The sequence below is a fragment of the Athene noctua genome, chromosome 11 (genome assembly GCF_965140245.1).
Source record: "Athene noctua chromosome 11, bAthNoc1.hap1.1, whole genome shotgun sequence".
NCBI classification, from domain to species: Eukaryota; Metazoa; Chordata; class Aves; order Strigiformes; family Strigidae; genus Athene; species Athene noctua.
The window spans coordinates 9,656,701-9,673,952 of record NC_134047.1 but is presented as its reverse complement, the minus strand read 5'-3'; the positions used below and the strand labels follow the sequence as shown (position 1 = coordinate 9,673,952).

At 37.7% G+C, this 17,252-nt stretch overlaps 1 protein-coding gene across 1 annotated transcript in view; it reads left to right on the top strand.

Moving 5' to 3' along the window:
- The window catches only part of COL4A6 (collagen type IV alpha 6 chain), a 136,579-nt gene that overhangs the window by 4,948 nt on the left and 114,379 nt on the right, over positions 1–17,252 (top strand). The window lies entirely within an intron of this gene.

The window sequence follows — 17,252 nt, the reverse complement described above, 5'->3', positions numbered from 1 at the left end:
TAAAGTAGGCAGGGTGTTTCATGGTGGGGCTTCTCTACCCTTTGTCCATCCTCACAGTAGAGACACTCTCTATGTGAGTAGGGGTCTGGTACCTTCCTCCTTCCTCCTGGGGTAACTGCAGTAACATGCTGATGCTTAGAGATATTGTGAGAATGCTCCAGATTGCAGTGTTGTAATGGTAAAATGGCTCTGGTTTGAAAATCCTTAACTTCACCAGGTGTAAACTCTGCCTCTTTCTTGTTTAGTTTTTGTAGAATATTCCCTTTGTAGATATAGAACTGCTCCAGGAGGAGAGCAGGTTAGCTCCCTGACTTGTACAGGGAGAAAAAGCCTTCTCATTCTCCCATATCCCCAGAGACACAGCATCTGTTCAGGCAAGGCTGTCAAAGTATTGCCAGATCCTGGTGTTTAATGAGACTAATTTTTTATCCATAGGAAGCTGCACTGTTTTTTGAAAAGAGCGTAGTTGATCCAAAAGCTATTTCCTGTTCATAGAGATACTCTGCATTATATCTGCAAGTACTTTTGCTGCTGAGTGCTGACTGGAGCAGTAAGATTAGACATCCAGCTAGTCCCTTGTCAGATGGTTTTGGTTATGTATCAGAAAATATGACCCACCTGGTTTTTGAGCATCTTTTAAGATTAACATGGAATGGGGAGCTACAAAACACTGCAAAGCTAGTGATTCTGTCTTAAACAGTGCTGAAGAAACAGAAATGTGTTTCAGAGACACTAGACAGTTTTAACATTTTGTCAGTGCCTTTTATGTGTTTATCAGTTCTTTTAGGGCAATTTTTTAGGTACCTCAAAATAATTAAGGTATTCTTTTGGGGGGGGAGGTATTCTCATACTGTAGAGTGGTGTAATAGTATTCTGAGATGATCATCAAGTCATGGTAGATGCAGATCTAAAATTTTTTGCTGCCAGAATTCTTGATGTACTTGACCTCCTCTCTTCCTTTCTTTGTGGGTTTGTGTGCCCCTCCATGGATAACGATTTAAAAATATTGCCTAGGTGCTAGTCTAAAGTTGTATTACCAGGTCAAAAAAGAATGGACTTCAGTAACACCTGTGTCTCAGCTTAAATGTTATAGTGATGGGAAAGAAGAAAAAAACAAGATTTTTTTTTTTTAAGCTTTGGTTGATAGATAATTTTCAAGCTCTCTGAGGATCCAGTCTCAAAATAAAGGACTGCTTTCTTAGTTACTGTGGACAAAAGTAAAGTGAAGGCACTTCTGCCATTACCTGTGGAAGGGATTGTTCTAGCAAGGTTGAACTGTGTTTTGAAAGCATTGGAAGGAGGCTGAGTTGCTTGTTAGAGGGTACCTGCAAAATGCAGTCTTGATAGTGACTGCAATGTTAAGTATTATTGGAGGGAGATCAGTAGGAAGGAAGATCAGTCATTGACATTATAAACATTTCTTTAGGGTTTTTTTTTTTCCTTTCAAAATATCCCCATAACCCAAGAAGGCTCTCATTCCCTGAGAAGGCTATAAAACCTAACTGAGCTTGATAAGCTGCTTTCACTTCAGATCACTAAGAAGATAGAACAGTTAGGGTGGAATCATGCAGTTCTCATTACCTGTTCCTTCCAAAAAGGGAATTTGGAAGTGTGGGCAATAAATCTCAAAATACTTGGAGAAAGCAAATAATTTATTCCTGTGGTTTTTGCACTGATTTCCTGCAGTTTAGCCTGCCTTGGGTTTTTCTATACAGCTTCCCCTTCTCTGATGGTATGATTTATATGTAAGTTGTGTTGCTGCAGTCTCCAGTAGTTGTATTTAACTTTCTGTTTTTTGAAAGGTGTTGACGTTATTCTTACTACTTGTGTTCAAAGTCATCTTTTCTTTTCAGAATGGCTTCCTCTTCTCTCAGGTCTGAGGAAACGTGGAATTAATACAAAGTCAAAGGAGCTGTTCTATGGGTCTGCTGCTTCTCTGGCTTTTTTTGCCACATTTTTAAATTTATTGCTGGTCAGAAGTGACTTTGCTGGCCCTCTGATTCTGCTATTACCCAAATGGATACAAAGCTGTAGAGATCCCTATGGTCTGTGCTAGCTTGCTTTCTTGTTGATTTTGCAGGATTTTGACTAACCTTGGTTGAGTCAATCACACCAAGCCACTAAACCAGCATCATCCAGTTTGCATAGTCTCTGCTCACTTGGTTACATTAATACTGAGAGAATCAACCTTGTGAACCAAATTGGGCTGATTTGCTTCAGTCTGCTGAAATGTCAAAAGCTACCGTATTCTGAGTTTGCCTTATTCACTCCCTGGTCTATTTTCTTCTATTTGGCTGGAACCTGCTGTACTTTGTACAGCCTCCAGCCCTTGCCTCAACGTGCTGTAAGCTCATCTGCCTTTCTGGCTCTCCTTTGTGCCTTCGTAGCCTAGGGAGGCTGCCAGTGTGGCTCCTAATCCTATAGTGCTTTTTCTGGTGCCTCAGTTTTAGCAGCAGTGAGGACGTGTCAATGCCTGTTACCTAGGAATTTCTGTTTCACAAATCTGTTTGAGGGTTGCACCTAATGCTCGTTGCTTTTCCCATTACTAATAGGAATAAAGGATTCCATCCTTGACACAAGCATTTGGCAAGACCTCAGTGTGACGTATAATGCAGGTAACGTCTAAACATCATCTAGGTGTTGTATCTAGACTAATTGGGAAGTATCTAGAAAAGGCAATACATCAAGGTTTCTGTAAGATACAAGAGTCCTATTTTGTTTGGTTTTGCATATTTGTCATTTTTCCATTTCCATTGAAGGGGAAAGAGGTTGGAAACAAGATGGCAACATTAACGGTTTCTTCAGCATTTTTTTTGTCTGGCAGAGAGATCAAGACTTGCAGCTTTCTAGAGATCGAGATAAAATGTTTGTACAGAGTAAACTGAAAGCCAACTGCATAATTAATTTATAAGACAGGAGGGGTTGGTTTTGATCTAGAAAGCAGAGAGGAAATGAAAGTGCAGTTAAACAAGGAATGGACTTAGAAATGCTCCTGTGCTTCTTAAAATCTCCACAAATTAAATGACAGTGAAATTGAAAATAATCTTCCTCTTTTTTTTTTTTTTTTTTGCTGGTAGCATTATTTTAAAGCTCTGAATAGCAACAGGCTAATGCTTTGTCTTTTCCCAACTTTTTAATTACTGCATGTACTTTACCTGTTCACATTGCATCAGAGAGTTTTCAAATCAGCTCCTTATGTTCCTCATCCTTTTGTTTGAATCACTGAATATATTATTTTTTATTAATGAAGATCATGCCCTCACAAGGAGTAAGGCTATGTCTCTGTGGACTTGAAATAGTATCTAGCTCTAGAAAGCAGTCTTAAACCAAAAAGTGTTTCCTTAGAAAATGATAAATCATAAAAGGAGTGATGAATCTATTACTCTTAATACTTTACTTTTAAGTCTGCTTAGAATTCATAAGTTGGCAAGTCAATTTTCCAGAAATGCATATGTAGATGCATCTCATTACTGTAACAAAGTTAAATAAATTGACATGATAAATGATTGTTTGACTTTGCCAAAGAGGAGCAGAACCATTTTAAGTTGCAATATTTCTTCTTTTATCAATCAAACTTTTGCTGTGAAGGAATGTGCAGATATCACTTGCTCTGTAGAAGATTATATATATATTGAAAGCAGTTTTAAATTATTACTAGTGCTATAGTGGAAACACATCAAAACAATAGGAAGGTGAATCATTGTATTGTACTTTGATGATTAAACCTATCCACAAAGCAGGGTGTAACTGAACTGGAAGAACATAGCCTGCAGGAGCAAAAACATTTGGCAAAAAGCAAGCTTTGAAAATTAAGAATTTATAGTAGTCTTCAGACTTTTCCATAAAAGGAGCCTGTAGGCTTTCAGCCTCAGCCTTCCTTCTGAGATTTTAGACTGTCATCAAAGTGTGTGTGAAGGGATTGAAAAGTTGGAGCATTATCTGTAAAATTAATGTATCTTTTTGTAAATACGTTCTACATGAACTACAGCACATGTGAAGTATGGATTCAGCTGGAAGGTGAGGTTGGCAGGTCCTGTATTGCATTTTGCATAGAACATGCTGACTCTTTATTACCAAGGAGAATTGAAGTGTGGTGAGTCTTGGTCTTGTGGGCATGACTGAAGGGGTCTGCGTGCCAAAAGTAAGGTGCTTTCTGGCGTACTTTTGAAATATATATGCTTTTTACTTTCTCTAGGGGAATAGGTGTAGCACAAAGGCATTGCTTGCTATTTAGCAGAAGTTTTGTGTCTGTTTTCATCTGAAACACTTTTTAACAGCTCTCTCTTCTTGTAAACTTCATATGATCATTTTTACAAAGGAGGGGTAGTAGTGCGTTTTTGACCTAATAAAGTGGTTTTGGCTTAAAAATGGAAACTGTTCATGAAATCTTCTCCTACAGATGGTAGTTGGCTTTTTGCTGTGACTTGTAAAGGTGTAAGGCATAAGCTTCAGAAAAATGTAGAGAAGAGATGTTAATAGGGTGGTGAAGAGAAGAAGCCTTCAAACCACTCCTGTAACAAAGGTGAAATATTCTTGTTGCCAAAGTAAATGTTAGATCCTTAGCCTACTTTTACCCCAAATAGTTATAGGACATACTCTTTAAAGACCACAGAGATTTTAAAGTTAAATGAGTTGGTGATCATAAAGAGAATACTTTAGATGGTCTCTTCAGGGTCGGGATTATATGGTTTGCTCTGTTGTACCTTTAACAACCTTAATCTCTGATTTTATAGATTTTAACAATCTATAATCTTGTTAGGATTAAACCAAAATCTGACTAGATAATTAGTGTGAGCTACTTTATGTCTTTTAGTGGTACAATTTCCACGTGAATGGACTGGCCCCGGAGCATGTGGAGTGTTGAGAGCCCTCAGCAGAGACTCTGGGAGTTGAGGGCCTCTGGTAGCTCAAGTAATCTGAAGAAAATCCCCTCAGATTTTTTGCAAAGACTGCTCTTCCAAGACTGTACAAACTGGGGTCTGGGTCAGAACATCTTTTAATGCTGCAGAGCACATTTTCCATCGAAGGTAAAATGCGTTTGCAGACCCTCCAGAGTGCTGAGAGTTGCGGGATAGTTTGAATCCTGAAAAGAGCATGCCTGTTACAGTTACAGCAACAATATTTGGGCTGTTTTGTCCCTATTCTAGGGTTCATTTATCATGGACATGCATTTCACATGTTTCCCTTACATAAATACAAAGTAACGTTGCACTTTTAACTTTAAAATCTGTAATCTCTGGTTGCATGACTGTACTGTATTTCACCCCTGAGTCTGAGTGATTTGCAGATGTCTTTCAGCCATGCCTGGCCACCTTATTTTGTGGCAGGCTAAATAATGGTATTATGTCTTGCATGTGCGAAGAAAGCTTTGCCTCAGGTCATATGGCAAGCCAATGGTAGGATTGGATTTCAACTCCTAGTTCTCTGCTCTAGTCACTGGATGAAAAGAGACGTTGCAGCCAGGAAATGCAAAATTTCACTTTGCGTAATGATCATAGATCTGTTATGTAGCTTTGCTTCTTTGAACTGTTGTGCCATAACTTTGGTGGTGCTTTGTATGCCCTAAGGCTCCTCTGTAAATGGTGCAATCTGCTTTTGGAGGTCTGGAAGGGTTGAACCTCTACTGTAGGGCACAAAACTGTAAAAAGTTGATTATGGCTATTTAAAGACTCTCCATTCAATTGTATTTTCTTCTATGTGCTAGCATGATACTGTGAAGCTTCCAAAGAATCTGGCTGGTTTTTATCTTTCAGCTTCACACTATCCAGCCAAGTTCTGCACATGTTTCAGAGAGGAGTGGCAAGGATTAAAAACCTGCTAGTTAGTCTCAGCTACAGTCTGACAGTGGTAGAATAGAATTAATTAATGTTTATATCAGTTCTCCAGTGCTACTATAACTTTTCAACTCTATTCAAGGATACTTTATAAACTGCAAACCAAAATGTTTGCCAAGTATTTTGGATAGAAGTAAACTAATGTTACATTGTTAAAGCAAAAGAATGCTGTGATTTTTGGAAGATTTGTGGTGGTGTTGGGGTTTGTTGGTTTGTGTTGTTTTTTTTTTTTTTTTTCAAACATAAATCTGATTCATAGACCAATAGATATTGACCAAATTTCAGCAAACAGGTGGTTTGGAATTTTCATTTCAAAACTCTGGAATTTAATAACTTTTGTTCTAAGCTGATATTAACAGAAGTGTTCTGCAGTTGGCTGTAGCTTTTTGAATCCAATTTCCCCATTCTTTCTTACCTCTGTGAAACAAAGGAAAAGGAAACTTTAGGGGGGTTTTAGGTTGGTTTTGTTTCTTTGTGGTGTTTGGTGGGTTTTGGGGTTTTTTTGGTTGGTTGGTTTTATTTTTAATTTTTTTTTCACATTTTCATTAAGCACTTGTCCTGATCTGGAATGACTGGTTTAGTTTACCCTGCGTAGAAAACTGTCAGCCCAATCATCTTTGTGCAGTGATACTGGTTACAGATTTTGTTTGGATTAAATGATACCGTTGGATTAACTGGAAATTAATTTTGCTGAGGCAGTTAAATGTTTTCTATATATAATGTGTTCTGTGTGTGTAAGAATAACCAGGCAAAGTACTTCCAGCATCCATTTCATCAAGATGTGTGCTTATAATTTCCATTAAAGAAATTCCAGTGAGAAAGTTATTTCCCTCCTCTTCATTCCGGTGTTATGAGCTCACTCAGAGGAGGGCAGAGGGGTACCAGGTTTCGGGCCTGAATTCCTTTGCCAGAGGAATGTGCAGCGAGACACAGGTACAGGCTAGCTCCACAACATACTTGTTTAGAGGGGCCCTTCTGCAACCTGGCAGTTTACAGATCTCAGATTTACAACACTTCTTTATCTGCATGTTTTTGTTTTAAATAAAAGGAAGAGACAGCGGGATTAGTCTTTATGAAGAATGTTGTCAGTTTTATTTCATTTTCAGATAATGGATATTGTTTCTTTTTTCATTTCCTTTTTATAGATAAGCAGTAAAAGTGTATTGTTAGACCCTTAAAAGTTGTGGATGTGATAGAAAGAAAGGTAGGGACGGTTAAAAAACACTCACTCTCCTGTCAGATGTACTCTATGCTATTGTGTTTAGCTGAGGTCAGTGAGAATTTAGCCTGCACCTCACATGGTATGTCATTTGGGGCCTCATGGAACTGATGATACTCAGTTGCTTTTGGAATTTTATTTAGTGTATGGCATGAGTAATCTGTATTTTCCTTAAGTATTGAATGTCAGCAGCATTCTACGCCTGATTAGATGTTACCTCACATTAGCAAAGTAACACTAGTGTCAACTTGTATCTTGAAAAAGTTGCAGAGGAGAACTAAAACACTTTCCATTAAATAAATTCATCATAAACCTACTGTGGGAAAGTAATTCAAATTCTGTTTGAAACCAGATTCTCTCTGTAAGACAAAACCACTACAGTTCATTCAGTTACTTGGCAGAGTTGTGAAATTTACTGTACTTGCTCAGTTTATATTCAACACAGCCTCTGATCTTGATAAGTCTGAAATTACTAATTTCTGTCTGATATCAAGTAACTGTAGCAGGATATTGACTTCTATTAGATATTTTCTGATTAGGGCAGGAAACTAGTATTTCGCAGATAAAACATGAGGAGTTGGTCATGGCATAGGAATAAGGAAACCTGGATTCTATTCTCAGCATAGCTTGATGAATGACTTCATGTAACTTTCTTAAATGCTCCATATCATGTTTGTAGCTACCTGTAAAATAATCATGCATATGCTGATCCTGGTGGTCAGTATGCCTATTTATCAAAGAAAGTAAATTTAATTTTTCTTTCAAGTCATTGTAATAGAGAGAGCTGCTCTCAGACAGAAGGTATACTTTAAGATAGGTAACTGGGTAACATAGAAAGAAATTTAGGGGGGGAATTGTATGTGCATTTATTTGCGTTTTCCTTAAGTTTCCTAAGGTGATACAAGTATTTAGCTTTCTCGATTTTCATGAGTAATCTACCAGCTCTTCTAGTATGTATGGAGAATCATAATAACAACATACAAACCATGCATTTTTAAAAATTGATCAGAATGCAACTTTGAGTTTGAGTTTTAATTTCACAAAACTAAAGAATGTACCTAAATCTTACACTTTTCTTTACATATATTCCATTAAGGTCTATGGGGCTATTTAGAGATTAGGATTACATAAAAGCGTAGACTGTACCAGCAACTGTGTAAAGCAACAGAACAAAGTTGGTGTTACTCTATTTTATTCAAGTTATAAAGGCATAATGTAAATAAAAACATAACTAATATAGCATGTTGCCTAGAGATACAGGAGATTCCAGACTTTTTTCTTTACAAGAGGGTTGGGTTTAAGAGCACTAAGGATTTCATGCGTCTTAATTATACTAGCCTTAGACTGCTATTGTTTTAACTGTAGTACATGATAATTTTTTATTTTTAAAAATCATGCCAATCTTTAGCAGTCCGTCAGAATTTCCAGCTTTGATTTTTATTTCAGAGAAGTTTTTTTTTTTTTTAAGTCTTACAGATGTTGGAATCATGTGAAGATGAGAACATCCATTCTTATTCAAAATAAAAATCTCCGTTCCTATCCCTAAATCTTAGACAAAAATTGAGGAAATCAGGAGAAAACAAAATGATCCTGAAAGTATGAGTTTTTCTTTCATAGCTTTTAAGTCAGGTGCTTGACTGTAGGGGCTTGTTATATAACATCTGGATGTTTGACTTCAGCAGCATTGAGGAAAGTAGGAGAAGGTTTCCCTGAGACTGGGTTATCTCAGACCTGTCAGCTGTGGGGTTTCTTGCATCTTTGTATGAAACAATTGGCACCTGGTGTGGTTGGCGTCAGGATCTCTGACAAGCGGGATGGAGGTCTGTTTAGATAGGGCTGGATTGAAGAGCAGGAGAAAAAAAAAAAAAAAATTATTCTTTTCTGGCCTTCAGGATCTGTTGTGTTGGTTATGTCATGTTTGATGCATGCTGGACACAGTTAAGTGTTCAGAACAAAGTTCAGCTTTTAAAAGACATTAATTGATTGTTCTCTCTCTAAATATTTTTTGAAATTTCTGTGTCTTTGGATGAACTGAAGTTTGTGGGAGGAGAAAGGCTGTTAAATGGAGCGAGAAACTCCAGCAGAGAAGCCTGCAGTGCAGGTGCCAGGAATCCTGTTTGCTGTTGCCATTATCTGGCAGGAGGCTGTGCCTGTGCCCTGTGTATGGGTGCCCGCATACGTAGGGGAGGAAGGAGGGCAGCTTTTATTGATGGTTCCTCAGCAAGCCTCTATTATGTCCCTTTTTGCAGTTTAATGTATAATTTGGTGCAAACTTCTACACCTCCAACACAGCAAGTGCAAGGTGTTTTGTTCATTGTGAGGCAGGGAATATTTCTGTAGCTGGTTTAAATAAAAATGTTAGACAGCTTATGCCTTAACTTAAGATAACTTATCTAAGTAAATAAATCAGGTGATTTCCTAGTCCATCCTTTATTTCCCATTTGTGGCACTCTGCAAGCCTATGTGCTTTAAAAGTAATCAACTTAAAATGTGTTCTTCCTTTCAGTTACTCTTTCCATACTATTTGTTAGCAAGTTCTTTTGGAAAGAAAAATATTTTGAAACTTTTCTCAGGTCAGTACATCTGACTGAAATTTGATATTAATTAATTTAGCTTTGTATGCTGAGTACCCGTGGTGTGTAAGCTGCCATTGTTAAGGCACCTTTGCAAAATCTGAAATGAAATATTTTCTTTTGAGTTCACTGCTCATAGATAAGTGAACACTCATGTAACCTTTTGTTTGGTTTTCTATAGAATTTAATTTACAAACTTTGCTGGAAAATAACCTTTTGCCCTTATTAATGTGTTCTGTCCCACAAAGGAATCTGCAGGGTGTCGGGGTGTACAATGTAAAACCCCTGCTCTTCAGTTTGAAGTTTCTCTTTGCCTCGGGGGGTGGTTAGGGAGGAGGGGGTAGGAAGTTAATGTTTGGATCAGTCCATAAACTGAACTTTTAGCTCTGGTTATATTTCTCCCACTGCAGCTGTAGGTCTTGTACCTGTCATAAAAATTAGTCTGTGATGAATGTGGGCGTATAGATAGCTGTGAGTTTTTTCTGGTGGTTAAAGGAAAGAAATGTAGCACTTATCAGAAGTCCAGAACATGCAATTGTATTCAGATTTTACATTTTTAAAATACTCTTCAGACAGTACTTATATCAACTTTGTTGAAAATATGTGAGGTTTAAGTATCCCCATGCACACATAAAAGAATATTTTTTTTCTGAAACATCACTTTGTAAAGTTGTGAGCTTTTTCATGGTTTTATTACTACATCTGTAATGCTCACCTGTGAACTCAGGTCACTAGATCTGACCCTACTGTACTCTTGTGCATGAAAAGTCAGAATTGAAATACAATCCCTGCTTCAAAAGATTTGCAACCTTCCAGATATATGCAAAACCTAAAGAAATCATGGGAAAATACTGCTCAGCAAGGGGCAGTCTCATCACACCAACTGTAGAATTGCACTGCTGCTGTTTAAGAAACTGTACACACAGCTTTCTCTGATATTCATTCTGTTTAATGACGGCAGCTCCTCTGCCTCTTAAAACATAGAGAACGCCTGAGCTAAATGTTTTTCCTGTGGAAGTTCAAGTCTGATTTTAATTTAAAATCACTTACAGTGGTAGGAAGGTGTTGGTAATTAGCTAGCTGAGGAAAGTCTTGGAAACAATTGTCATTTCTCCAAAAACTGTTCTTTCTCTTCAGTCTTGCAATAAAGTAGCAGCAGGATGGTGAGCTCAGAGCACAGCTGTGCTTTATGCTGCTGGCATGTAAATAGACACCATAAAAAAGGAACCCTTCTGCAACAGTATTTTATTGTTAAGCTGATTGTTGATGTGATAGCTCAGGTCATAAATCTTTTGAGTTAATGATCAGCGATCCAAAGGGATCATTCTCTTCTCTTCCTTGAATAACAGCATCATTACTCTTCCAGAAAATATCAAATTATTTCATATACTCAGGAAAAATCAGCCCCTGTACAGCCAACAAAATACAGGAAACCCAGTCACGCCAGAAAATACATCTCAGTGTTCACTCTAAGAACAATACACATGCCTATTACAAATAGAGAAATTAATCAGGGTTGTAATACTTGGGTAAGATTAACATTCGAGTATCCAGAGCTATTCTACTTGATTCATGTAAAAATGTGTGTGGGTGTATGTTTATATACAGCTATTGCTTAGTTTTGACCTCTTGGAAATCTCAAAGGGCAGTAACAGCAGGTGGAAAGAGTTTTCAGGGTAAACTTGGCATAGCATCTAGATTAGTTATTCAGTATCTCTCACTGACATTTTTGATCTATGGAAGAAGGTTAAAGGAGGAGACGATATTTAAACAATCTAGTTTTGAGCTAATTTAGCTGTTTAACTGAGGTGTGACTCAGAATGACCATTAACAACCTGAGTCCTTTTATGGCCAAGAAGGATAGCAAGAGGGGCACTTGGGAGCACCAGGATCAGATGACTGACATAGGCAATGTAAATGCTTACCTCTGACACACAGATCCTACGTGCTCCGAAAAACACTCCTGTAAACTGGCATGTGGATGGACCATACATGAGAGATTAGTAGAAAAGGGAGCCACAGTAGAGCTGTTCACTTTTTCTTTCCTTGCAGTGATACTCAGGCAACTCTAAAGGATTTCATCCATGTGAACTATTACTGTAGGTGCCATTGCAGGGTGTACAGCCAGCCTGTCCATATCCATCACTCCAGGGAATGAGTGTTCAGGATAGTTATGCAGGTAGCAAAACCTAATATAGGCATTTTCAGATAATAAATAAAAAAGGTGAAGCAAGTGTCATGTCATTGTGGAGTACAGTGTATTAGATTCCTGCAGTGTTAGTGGGTTTTTTTGCAGCATACCATTAACATTGCACAGCACCTTTGAATGGGGAGAAGAATATATGATTTTCTCTGAAATAGTAAGGAATTTTAAGAAGGCTGAATATAATTGTTTGTCTTGGAATATGACCAGGATGCAATGTCTAATAACTCCAATAGCTCTGTTTTCCTAATGGCCACCAGATGCCAGGACCTCTGGTTTTTATCTCATCTGAAAGAAAGGCTAAGTCATCAGAACTCCTGATAGCTCGGGACAGACTGAGATATAAATGCTTCCTGCTGATTCCCAGCCCTGCCTGTTCCATCACTCATGTTTCTGGTGAAGCTTCTTATGACAACATGGTTGTGCTGAGATTGGGGTTTTTTGATGGGATTAGGTGCAAAAGGTTGCAGCTTTCCTGTGAGATACACACATTCCTTCATGTCAAGGCAAAGGTTGTGGTGGTTATTTTCATAACAAAGACAAAATATGTCTAAACACATTTCTCTAAAATATTTTTAAAATATTTCATCTCTTTCTCAGGAATAACTTAATGATCAGTGATGATTTCAGAAAAAGTTTTTGAGACAGAATTAATTAGAAACCCACTTGCTGCTTTGTATTTTCAAGGGGGGATTTAGGGGATGACCTTTCACTACTAGTTCTCTTCTAGTTCTCTTTGTTTTCACCAGCCTTTTGCCCTTTTTCTCCTTTTTTTTTTTTTATCATTAAGAAAGCAATCAAATACTCGACCATGTGCAAGAATATAAGTGTTTCATGAAGTTTTCTTCAGAAGTCTTCCTTCTGGGATATTTTGCAAATCTATGTGTATTAGCTGGCCTTGTGAGGAAAACATAAACAATAATGTTCTTTCTTCAGTCTGAGTGATTCTGTAGCACTGTTGTGTGACACCTTCACTCAGAGACTTGAGGAATAATAGACTGTAAAATACTTTTGCAGAATTTTGGTCAGAAAGGATATTTTAATGCTTTAATATTATTAAATATGCTAATTTTGCTCAGCTCAGGTTCAATAGTGATTATATTACATCACATGCTAGCAAGGGGATAAAAGCAATCTTGTTTGTGATTGGAAGACATGTAACACTTCTTTAATACAGTCCTTTGTCAGAAAGAGAACCATAATGCATTGGTTTTGCTTTCTATATTTCTTTAGCTATCTAGTTATGTGTAAAATACATTATCAGACATGTTTCAGACATTAAACAACTTCATCATGTTATATTTATTAAGAAATGTTGTGCTGGCTATGAGCAGCTACCCTTGATAATAAAGAAAACAAATATTTTCTTCTGAACTTTCCTTCTTGAACGTTGTGTGGACAGAAACGTAAGTTTTGCAGCCCCTGAAATTTTGGACACTGGCTGGTATTCAAAAGGAGGATGAACAGTGGCTGTTGTTCCCTTACTGAGCTCTCAAGCAGCTGGTTCATGCTTTCAGCCATCACAGTTACCTATAAATACAGGAACTGACCATGTATCTTCCAGGTGAATAAGTAAGAACTTCCTCTTTGACTCGTATTTTGAAGTACCACCTTAGATTCCACATGCTGTGCCATGCTTGGAGAGTCATGCCAAAAGCAGTCTGTTATCTCTCTCTTTAATGGTGAGTGAGACTAGATATGCTACTGGTGTTGTGAGACAGTAATGAGTCTGTGAAGAGTCATCCTACCACCCGCTGCACTACGGGATCTTGCACTCAGCTCCTGCACAGTGTAGGTGAAGTGAATGGTTCACATAAACTCAGTCTGACTAGGAGTAGAAAGAGGAACCTTTCAGTCATGGTCGTCCTTTTTCAGACAAGCCTTGGGAGATATTTACTGATCCTGCATGTATGACTACTGGACACCTTCTGTTCCTCTTTTGAAAAGGTATCAGTTAAGCAGTAGCTGCAAACAAGAGCAGCAAGGTTTCTAGCGGCCCTGTTTATAGGGGGAAATGGAGAGTGGGGGAGAGTCAAATTGCTTGGGAAAATGCATCTACTTATCCTGGAGGAAGAATAATAAAAGATGAACTTGAGGTAGACAAGAAATGTCTGTGTCCTGGGAAATGCAGTGAAAACCATACCGCACTTGTGCGGCAGTTGAGAACAAGGTTGAATTTACAGTGGATGAACATGAGTGAGGCTGACTTTACAGTGGATGTATGGAGAGATGCAATGTCTGTTGATGTGAATGGAAAAGCTATTTTATTTATTTTTACTACAAGTACTGTACTTTATCAAGAACTTTTTAAATCCTTAACACCCTGCAGATGAGTTTGATATACCTCATGATCTGTGAGCAGATTGAATTTTTCTTCTGTTTTTTTGTTGTTTGCTTTTTTTAATTTCCCTCTCTTTTCCCTTCATCCAGCTAAATTCCAGACCACATCTACCCTTCCAGTGAAAGCCTAAAACCTTTTTTCCTTCTGTGTGACCTCTGCCCCCCCTCTAAGCAAGTGCTAGAGAGAGAGGGCCAGGGCAGGGGTCTTGTCTTTCTCCTCCCTGCAGCAAGAGCTGTTCCTGAACAAGGGCAAAATCCGAAGAGAAAATAAAGATGTGTATTCAAGTCAGTCCAGCATATGTTAAAGCCTTGACACTTGGATGTTATCAAAACATTAAATATCAAAATATTATTGCCAATATTGAGCTCTTTCTAGTCCTGTACAATTTTTTTTTTCTTAAAATCCAGGTACTGGTGTGGTGTTCTGCTTTCATTTTTGGAAGCAAAGTACTAAAAGCAGAGGGTGATTTGAATGCTTTGATTTTCAGTAGTTCTATCAAGAAGACAGTACTGCTTCTGTCAAAATATAATTATTCATGTGTCTCATATCTCTACTCTGCCATGAAAATGCCTTAGACAGTATAGACTACATCTGTACTCAAAGGAATCTGCTAAGATCAAGACCTACATGTTCTCTCTTCCAAACTGTGTGTAAGTTATTTTTTCTTTTCAAAATTAATGATCTCTTTTTCCTTTTCATTCTGACACTTAGAAGGAGACTGAAGACTGGGAGCTGTAGGCCTTGAAAAATACTTCTGAAGTCAAAATGATTGAAGCTGATAGATATTCAGTTAGGTCTTATGAATCCAGCTCAGTATACATGAGACATAGGCTGATGGTCAAGATAGTACAGAATGACTAAAGAAATGTATTTTTTTTTCTATTCAAAATTCTAGTTTAAACCACATGAAAAATGGATATTTGTTTAAACATTTTAGATAGTCATGGAAAATCTTGACATTTGTCAATCCCTTCTACCCAACACATTCACAATACTACTTTACTGAAGTAGTGGCACAGTGAAGACGTGGTCTGTAGGTCGCTGTTAGATGTGGAGTGGTAATCCCATTTCTATGTCCAGTCAGTCTCTGCATCCACTGTTAAAAATGTCATCAAAACAGCTATTGGAAAAGAATATCTCGGATATGGGAACTGTGAACATCTAAGTACCACAGAAGCTTCAAAGGCTTGAATATGACTCTTTTTTTTAATATGGGAACTTGAACTCTGAAGGCTTGAGATTTGGGAGAGTTGGGGGTGTGAAAAACCTAAGATTGCTTCTTCCTTGTAGTCACTTTATATCCAGCGGAGGTCTTTAACCAGTGGTAACTGAAATCTTTGAATTCTGAAATGTTTTTCGACTGGAAATGTGTGTAATTGCAAGATATTGACACATCTGTTGTTTGTAAAGCAGCTTGAATCTAAAAATTAGGTGTTTTGAAGGTGAAAAATATTCTGATCCCCAGCAATACTGGGAAGTTCTGTCACAGGAGGCTCTTCTTACAAAAGATGTATTTTGTTACTGCTGAATGCTCAGAATACTTCAGGGTTAAATTCACGTGACAGGAGTGTTCAAACAGAACTTTTCCTTTGTTCCAAGTTAATGCATGTATCTACTGCACAGTACAGATAATGGATTTCACTCAGAAATGGTAAGTTAGCAAAGATATGCGAAAAGTTGAACATTCTTTGTATTCTGGCTTTTACTCTTCTGTATGTGCCATTCGAATAGTTTTTGTAAAGCACAAAAGCAGGGAGGGATAGTTTTACAGTGTCAAAACTGTGACGTGGCTACCTCTTTGTCTATTTTGGGGTTTTGCTGACTTGAACTAATGCCAGGCTCATACATTTGCTATGTTATTTAGATTTGTTAAGAGATAAATTTGTCTCTACTTGTAGTTACTAAATTTAAAGGGAAGTTGCTCGGATGAAAAAATATGTAGTCTTTGAGGTACTGAGAGATTGTTTGGCCTTGAATAGCTTTAAATGACCGATCACATCATGGTAACATATGTTGCAATGAGAAAAACTGTGGTTCTGTATAGAAAAACCATGGAGACTGTTCCTTTCTGCTGTGTGCTGGACATATGAGTACTGCCAAGATATGAAAGCATACTCTAATTAGCTTGATGTTCTCTGTTCTGAGCATGTCAATGTCAGTGTCAAACAAGTCAAAATAAACATGAGGCTGAAGTAGCAAAGCCGAGCTAAATGTATTCTTGGTTGTGTTGACTTCAAAGTCTTTGCTTGTATCGGTTGTGAATTTGGATCCAAGACTTCATGCAAATACATACCTTTCTCAGAGACAAAATAAGGACGCCAGGTGAAGTGTGTGTATTTTCTCTCTCCCTCACCTTCCCTGACTCTCTTGAGTTTTTGAAAATGTAATGTCTAAGAATGACCTGATTATTGGGGACAACATATAATATTTGTACAAGATGGGTGGAAATTATTGGCCAGTAAGACTCTTCAGCTGTCTGGGTGAAATCAGTGTTAAATGTGTATGTGGTGAGTAGCTCTAAACACGTTGATACTTAGTGTTATTGGCAAATTTTGCTCTCTATATTTTACTTGATATGCTGAGCAAAGAAAGGAGTGTGGAAAGGAGGAGCACAAGTTCTTCAAGAGTGGCAGGGAAGTGGGAAATGTGTATGTTACCCAGGCTAGCAGAAATGTTTAAAAGTTTGATTATTCTTAGAAGAGATGCTATTTTCAAGTCAAAGGAACTGTATTTAAAAGACACCAATATTTAGATCTTTAAAAAGATCTAAAATAATCACATTTTATCTGTAGTATGCAGTCATTCATTCTGTGGTCAAGCATATCTTAAATATCAAAAAGCCTGAGCATTTGCTTGTACTCTTACACTTCCAGCTTCAACTACTTAACTTCTACTGCCTCATTCAAGCCAGGTCACAGAACATACAGTTCTTCCCATAGTCCAGCCATTGAGCTGAATGGGGAGATTTTATGATTTAAGAGGCCCCAGGAATGTCTTCATTGTCTAAAATGTCAGTGTTTGTAAAACTATCCTTGAGCTGTCTTCTTTAAACATGCTGTTCAAATTCCTCACTGGAGAAACA